Source organism: Electrophorus electricus, chromosome 15 (genome assembly GCF_041902795.1).
Source record: "Electrophorus electricus isolate QZ-2024a chromosome 15, ASM4190279v1, whole genome shotgun sequence".
NCBI lineage: Eukaryota > Metazoa > Chordata > Actinopteri > Gymnotiformes > Gymnotidae > Electrophorus > Electrophorus electricus.
In genome coordinates, this window is record NC_137511.1 from 21956836 (window position 1) to 21965475 (window position 8640).

The 8640-nt window shown below is 40.2% G+C and overlaps 1 non-coding gene across 1 annotated transcript; it reads left to right on the forward strand.

Moving 5' to 3' along the window:
• Positions 1-4581: 4581 nt before the first annotated feature.
• On the forward strand, positions 4582-4663 carry trnas-uga (transfer RNA serine (anticodon UGA)). The gene has a single exon. It is a non-coding gene; the product is annotated as a tRNA-Ser (tRNA).
• The last annotated feature ends 3977 nt before the right edge of the window (positions 4664-8640 follow it).

The window sequence follows — 8640 nt, forward strand, 5'->3', positions numbered from 1 at the left end:
TTTTAGTAAGTTGTCGGTCTGAAAAGGAGAGGTTTTTATGACACCTAGTGGAAACTATTGTGCAGTTCCTGAGTAATTGTAGCTCCTATACATTTCGAAGAACAATGTGTTGTTGATGCTGTAAAATTGCTGTTCTGTGCATCTTGGTGTATGTGTGTTTATGCATGTATGTAAAAAGAATGCTAAATATTATGCACTTTTTTCATAGTGGGAAAGAGTCAAGTCCAGTTTCGCCACAGTGTTTCCACAACTACAGCGCACCGGGACTCCCTCATCCATCCTCCAAAAGCCTGGCAAGGCTGTACTTAATGAGCCTACCTGCCTCCTGCTACCTGTGGGCACGGAAACCTCCGATCGCAGCTCTGACGTTGTGCGGAGTTGGCATACAAAGTTTGCATCTAGTAAGGAAAGCTTGCATGATAGATCACTGCTGCCAGAGGTGAAGTATATGACTGCCAAGACAGGCAGAGCCCGCACACTGATTGAGAGTGATGCGGCAGCTGATTTTGCAGTTGTGAGTAAATGTGTCATAAGCTATTTTCATACAGTAGTCATTTTATGCATAATCTCTACTATACGTTTTCTGTTTTTCTGTCTGGAGTTGGCATTCTCAAACCATCCCATGCTTAATGCCATGGTAAACAGAATGAAGTAATTTTAATCAATGTCTGAATACATGTTAGAAAGTGTTATTATAATAGGAGGGGCTCATTGTTTGCTGTGGCTAAGATATGTCCACTCATAAGGCAGTGTCTTGTTGTTTTCATTCCTTCAGAGAGACTGGATTTCCCACGTTAAGATGAGAGTGGATGAATTGGAGGCAATAATTCTGATGGAAGAAGAGTATGAAGGAGTCCATCAGACAAGAAAAGGAACAATTAAAAAGAACTTGGAGAATGTGGAGCTCAAAGATGAACTGAAGTCCCTGAAAGCTCAGCTGGAGAAAGTAGGAACACCAAAATGCAACCTTCAGTTCCACTGCAGTCACATACAGTCAATGTCATACTATGGACAGAGGGTGATTTTAGACAGAAATAAGGAGATGTCTTATGCCTACAGCACAACTTCACAACTCGACGAGCAATGTGGTGTTGGTCGTGTCAGATTGCTGGTCTGTGTGTTAGTGTTTTTGCGCATGTGTGTAATAAGAATGCTAAATATTATGCACTTTTTCCACAGTGGGAAAGAATCAGGTTTAATTTCCCTGGAGTGGTTACAACGCTGCATCCCACCAGGACTCCCCCATCCATCCTCCAAGGCAGGGCTGCTCTTAATTGCCCCCTGCGACCTGCAGCCACGGAAACCCCCAAGCGCCCCATTGCTGTTGCCCGGAGGCAGCACAAAAAGTTTGTGTCTAGTACATACGTCCCGTATTGCAGAACACGGCTGACAGTCATTATGGAGGAGGATGAAAGAGTGACAGTGATTATGGAGGAAGAAGAAGATGAAAAAGTTCAGCAGACATGTGAAGGAACCTATAAAAGGAAGTGGTGGAAAAATCTATGGAATGTCCTGATAAGGACTAAGAAATCTGAAAGGAAAAACAGCTGCAAAGGAAAATTAAGCACCATATTAAACAGGAAAAGGAATGGAAGAAAAGACAAAAGCGCCGGGAGAGGGAGCGTAGACTGTGCAGAATGATGGAGATGTTGAGGCTGAAAGGCTTCCAGAAAGAGCAGAAGCAGCAAACCAAAGGAAAACATAAATCAAAATGTAAGGGAAAAAGATTTCTGCAGCGATTGTGGCTCTCTCTGAAAAGAAGATGAGGGCGCATTGGACTGGAAAAATATACAAAAAGTACCACTTTTGTAATAGACCGTAAACCCAAAACTAATAAAATTAATAATGAATCTGAGAAGGCTTGATGTTACAAAGAACACATGTTAACAGTGAAAGCAAGTCCATTCACAGCCACTTATGAAGAACATCTGTTTTCCCCAACACACAATCAGCTTCTTTAACAATGAAGTGATGGGAATCAGGAATCAGTTCCAAATTGTCCTATCCATCGGAATGATATGCCTCCGAGATGATCAGTTTTTAGAAATGCGAGGAAGTTTTTCTGACAGTTGAGCATTGCAAAAATCTTGAACGTCACGATGTCAAACCATGTCTGCGCTGGACGTTGGACTTTCCTCTGGTTCCATGCATGATACTTACATCAGTTTATTCTCAACAGACACAGAGCAAGAGACACTGAGACAGAGTGATGAAGAGGAGGAAGACTATGCTCAGATCATTATTATGATCATGTGGCATGGATTATAATATGAAGCTTCAATAAAGTCATTAAACTAAACCTGATGATGGGTTATTAATTAATTACAAAAAGATGTATTTGTCTAACTTACTGTGATGTTTTAGCAAAAACAAACATGCTAACTCGATGTACAGTGACTGATGGCTTTGTGAGCATTTAGAGAGGTTTTTGGACACTGTGGACATGTCTAGGACATCTAGTGGAAAACAGTGTGTAGCTACTTAAGTCAATTCATGTATATACTCAAAAGTGTTGAATTTATTTATTTAGCCAAGTGAATCAGGAAATGTAGAGCATGATTGAAAATGAATCTCCAGCATCAAAAGACACATTATACACTCCAAAAATCAAAGGCATTTTTGTTTTTTGACATTTTCTTTTGTATTACATGAGCTCAAATGGAACCTAAATGATGGAAAAATAAGCCAGGATGGGAATGGATATCCTGCCCCAGTGTCTGCTTCAGTTTGAATCCTGAATGGTAATTGTGCTATATGCACAATTTCAGATAACTAGTGTTACCCAAGCGAACAAGTACAAAGCCTTCAAAAATGAGCTTGGAGGGGCATAGCCAAATTATTAATTAATTACAAAAAGTTGCATTTGTCTTTATTTTACTGTTTGATTTTTGTTTAAAAGCTATTTTGATGACTGAATCATTTTTGAAGGAACTTTGCCTTTGTGATGGTTTTTGCTGAGTATATACACTTTTTTGCCAGGTGATCAAAATTAACTATAAAATATTTTTATATATATAAATTTCAGTGGAATGGAAGAATATCATTATTTAAGATCAATAATTAATGGTGGAATGTTTTAGAAAATATTAACAATTAAGAAATCCTCTAGGTGACACACAAGTCACACTTCCCCCATTTACTGTGCATATAGCCAGCGGTTATTTTTAACATCCAGTGAAGAGGATGAACACTAGAATACAAATCTTAATGGTGAGGTCAAATCCCAGCTCAGCATTGTGTTGATCGTGTGGGGTGAGGCCTGTCATAAATGCTTTTGACCCGTTTCAGTCTAATAGCTCTGAAGGGCACAGATCTGCATAATCCATCTCAGTTGGGGAGTCTGAAAATTACATGGTTCATAAACTTTTTTTTTAATATCATAAAGTTTGATCCCTCTAACTACTTTTTCTATTGTACACTCAGTATTAGCAGGTTTTATAATTTTAATATCCAGTGCTTTATCCTTATGTTTTTACTGTTTTATAACTTGACATCGACACTGGGCACCAAAATCTCTCCCAGGTGTTTTATCAAACTATTGATCCACAATGTGCTAGTGACTTGATTCATCTATGTAGAAAAATCAAGAGCAACTGTGGGTGTAGGATTCACTGTTTTCATTCCTAAAAAGGGTGCCAAGTCACCGGTTTGTCTGCAATGCGCTAAGAATAGGAATACTCCCTGTCAGGGAATCAAGCCAAGGATTACCACCTGAAAAGCAGAGATACTATCCACTATACTAACAAGGACAGGCGCATGTGGGATAAAAGAAACTGACTGAGATGTACTCATCCCACAGGTTTTGAAGTATTTTGGATCAGTGTGCCTACAACAGAAAGGTTTTTAAACACATTCTGGTGATGTTGACCCAGTCGTCATTCTTCTCTTTTAACAATGTCGGTGTGCTGGCTTATGATTTGTATTTCTTTTCGAATTCTTGTAAAAATGCAAAATATTCAAATCATTTTGGCTATCCCTGTGTGATAAACACGAGATTGGTCTACACTATGAGTTATGTCATATGCAGCATTTTTATCAAATTTGGCTTTGACTCTGTTTGCAATATGTCTGATTATTCTATTGCAAATTAATGTCCAGAGCTGCACTCTCTTGTCAACATTCAACTTAGGTCAAGCGATATCCTGCACTACTTTATTTCCAATGTGCAAGTTTCATCTTTGTTGACTTGCATTTCTGCCCACCTGTACTAACAGCATGCCAGTGAAAACTTTACATGACACCTATATCAGCTAGGTGTGATTTTTTAAAAACAAAAGCAGTGTTCATGCAAAATTGGTGAGCCACCTTGAGCCGTCCCACGTTTTCACGTGGAAGACCTTGGAGGCCACATTAGTGTAGTAGGTAGTGCATCAGTCTAATACTCTGACAAGCTTCTGAGCACCTGTTTATCTGGAATTGACATTAGCTTGCTAAAATAGTGAGCAGACCATTCGGGAGAGTCCTTTCTTTGAATTTGCATATCAGGCCATTTGCAACCCTGAATCAATGACACATGGGGACTAATAATTGAGCTTGAAGAAGTCCAAGGACATAACCCACAAGTGCCCAAAGTATGCAACAGCTGCAATGGCCGAGAGGTTAAGGCGTTGGACTTGAAATCCAATGGGGAATCCCCGCGCAGGTTCGACTCCTGCTTGCAGCGTAAGGAGATGACGTGTTTCTGTTCTAATTCCTTTACTGGAAGAATGAGTATACGGTGTCCTCTAGGTCTCCTTTCGCATATACTTGCCATGCCATTTGCAACTTTGTGCCAGGGAAACTGTAGGAGTCCTAGGAAATGATGCAGAAATAGCTGCTTTGTCCATAAGTTGTGATGGCCCAGGAATTAAGGTGTTGGTGTGGAACTCCAATGTAGTCTCTTGCAGAATAGAGAATTCAGTTGCTTATTTGAAGTAATTTCTGCTGAGACATCATGCCACCAGTGGGGAGAGCTTGCACTCCCAGACCCTTTCCTGAATGATCTACCTGCCACATAGCAGTGTCTTGTTTCATGAAGTTGAGAAAGCACATCCTTCTTACCTCCGTGATGTCAAGGGCATGTAAAAACTCTTCAACTATTGGACATTCATCTTAGCTCAGTGAAAATTCTGGAAGACTATTTCTAAAATGCAAATTGCAGTGGTGTTTGTCTATGCTTCTCTTTCATGTCTTGTACCAGCATTCCAGGGACAGATCCGTCTTTTGTCTTTAACTATAACTATAACACTTTAGCTATTACACTGTTCACTCCAGTGCCCACCCACCACAAGTCACTAACAAGATGATGTACTTGCAAGTAACAGCAGTAGTAGCAGCAGCATGACTCGTCTTCAATCTTTCAAAGTTCACACGTGTTACCTTGCTGCTGCGCTCCCTTCGTTTGCTTCCAGTAGCTGCACACATCAGATTTAAAATCTTGATGCTCACCTACAAAGCCAAAAATTGGCCAGTCAATGGTCAAAGCCCGATTCGTACCTCGAGTGCTTCGAACCTCAAGTATGGCTCGGCTTGAAATTCCATGCTCCAAGTCTCATGGAAGAGGATCATTGAGACTCTTTTCTGTCCTGGCTCACAGATGGTGAAATGAACTTCCACTTGCTGTCCTGACAGCAGAGTTGCTTGCAGTCTTCAAACACAGATTAAAGATCCATCTATTCATGGAATATTTAAATGACAAATGACCCTGCTCCTATATTGACTAAGTAAATTAGCACTTATTGTAGGGTATTATTTATTATACTGATGTTGTCTAACAAACTTTAGTACTTATTGTTTATTGCACTTATCATTGTTTAAGATAGACCTTATGCATTTTGTACTTCTTGGCAACAGCAGTGATCCCTCTATTTCTACAGTATTCTAGATCATTGGTATATTGGACTCTAACCTACTGTAATGGCTAGGGTGCATTCTATGAGTAAATGACAAAGCACTTTTGTAAGTTGCACTGGATAAGAGTGTCTGCTAAATGCCGTAAATATAAATGTGAATGTAACAAGTACACCTCAAGACTTGACACTCAAGTCCCGAGACAAGTCAAGAGAGAAAATGTACAATCCAAAGTCAAGATGGACAGTTATCAAGCACTACCCTTCAAGTCATTGTGCTTCGTCCATGTAGAAAATTCTAATCTAATCTACTTTAATGATGACTGGCAGATGTTTATTTAAAGATACTGACTGAGATTTACTCCTTCACAGGTTTTGAAATATTCTGGATCAGTTTGCCTGCAACAAAAAGTTTTTTAAACATATTCTGGTGATGTTGACCCAGTCTTCATTCTCCTCTTTTAACATTGTCGGTGTGCTTTTTACAATGTCGGTGTATTTCTTTTCAAATTCTTGTACAAATGCAAAATACGCCATATACCTGTGTGTCACGTAGACTACATTGCTGTGTGAGGCACAGAAAGGTTCATTTGCACTTGGCTCACTCCTTTTGGAAGTTTGACTGTGTTATGATACAAATTTGCTCAGATTATTGGCCAGATTTGGGCATCATTCACTTTTTCATGTGGGTCAGAGCTCAGTTCTTTATGTGGCCAACATCATGGGTATAGGAAAATTGCAAACTGGGTTAGATCTTATTTTCAGCATAATTCTTGCAGATCCACTGTGCATGAAAGAAAATTGTGCACTTCTGAAAAGGTAGTAGGATGGTAAAATACTCTTAAATGTCTACTTGGTTCAATATTTATCACTACTTGAAGCTTTATAAAATACACAAATCAAATTGTTATCAGATCACTTCAGTAGATTCTGGAAGTTCACGTACTCTTCTACCCATGATGTGATTTGCAGTCATTTCTACTGTAGAAATTTGGAGTAATGGGATGGAAAAATCCTCTTAAATGTCTATTCCTTACACTATATACACACACTCATGCTCTTGAATACACATACACATGTGCAAATTAGTTAATTCACATCTTAAGGTTCTTGTCACAGAATCAAAATCAGAGTGAAAGACAAGTTAGAGAAAATGTCTGTTTGAGAATATGCTATTTCAATGGGGAAGTTCATTAATTGTAGGGGAACGTTCTGGAAATGAATGTATAGTCTATGCTGTCCTCATCTTAGTCAAGGCTGGTCAAGCTGCTGCAAGGCTGAGTGGAATCTTGGTCTGCATCTGAGTGTGTTTCAGTGCTTGGACTGAAATAGTTTACTCAAAGTGCTGAACCTTTTGGGCGGATCAGAAAAGTGCTGCTCATGTCTTGTAATCCCCAGCGTGAGGGTCTCCAAGCATCTCTCACACCTTGGGTGAGGCGTCCTTGTGTAGGTATTGATAGGCTTTTTTGCCACAGTTGTCACGTATGTTGCAGTTGGCACCATAACCACGCACCAGAACACTCAGGACTGATTCGGGCCTGTGAATAGCAGCAATGTGTAGTGGGGTGTAGCCATCGTAGCTCTTGGTGTTTACGTCAACCCCTGGCCCATCTTGCCGTGAAAGAAGAAGGATCTTGTGCATCATTTCACTGTTTCCTTGTTTAGCAGCACAGTGAAGTGCTGTGAAACCAGACATGAAGTTTCTCCTCTCTGCCAGCTTGATGTGCTGGAGCAGAAGCTGCCAGATTTGATCCTGCTGTCCTGCTGCACACTTCACAAGCCACTCGTGTTCTCTTGGCCCTAGAGGGAAGATGGCTGATTGCTTTGCATCCAAACCTGGTTTGGTGTCTTTGATGACCCTTTTCAGGGCTGGTGAAGCAGGTGCCACACAGTGCCACCGCTTGGTCATGGCTGATCTGTACAGGTCATATCCATCGTTCACTTCACTCAGACATGCTGCCGCAGTCCTTTCAGTGGGTTCATGGGCCATCTTCAAATCTGCCAGAGCAAGTATCATTACTACTGGATATATATAGAACATGTATTGTATGTACTACTTACAGCCTGACACAAGCCATCTACAGAGCCAAAGCATATTTGATTGTACCAATTTACTGTGGATTCTGTGTACTTGAGTGCAAAATATTTCCATGCTATTTCTCATCCTTCTCACTCTCATTCTTGGAGAACACTTTTCAACATATTCAACATATGATGTTGAAATGTTTTTAGTGTAGGACTTTGGAGTCATGGGATAGCAAAATCCTCTTAAATGTCTATTCGGTTCACTGTATATCACGACTTGAATACACAAATCAAACCGCTATGAGATTCTTGAAGTACACGTCCTCTTGTACCCATGGCATGATTTATAGTCATTTTTACTGTAGGAATTCGGAGTAATGGGCTACCAAACTCCAGGTTCATATATTCAATATTGGAAGCTCTATAAAATAAACAAATCAAATTGTTCAAGGACCTCCCCCCACAGCAGCCTGACTATACCTTCAGATCATCACCTCTTTACCAGGACCATGCCCCACAGCAGCCAGACCACACCCCACATCAGCGCCTCTGTACCAGAACCATGCCCAACATCAGCCTGGCCACACCCCCAGATCATCAAATCTGTACCAGGACCATGCCCCACAGTGCTGAATCCACCAAAACACCACCAAATTCTATTGAGATGTGTGACATCAAACAAATATTGTAATGGATTTCTACAAAAAACTTATTTAATAGAATACAAACAAATTATCTGGTATAAATAACAATTATTTTTGCCCCTACAGAAAAAAAACATGATAAT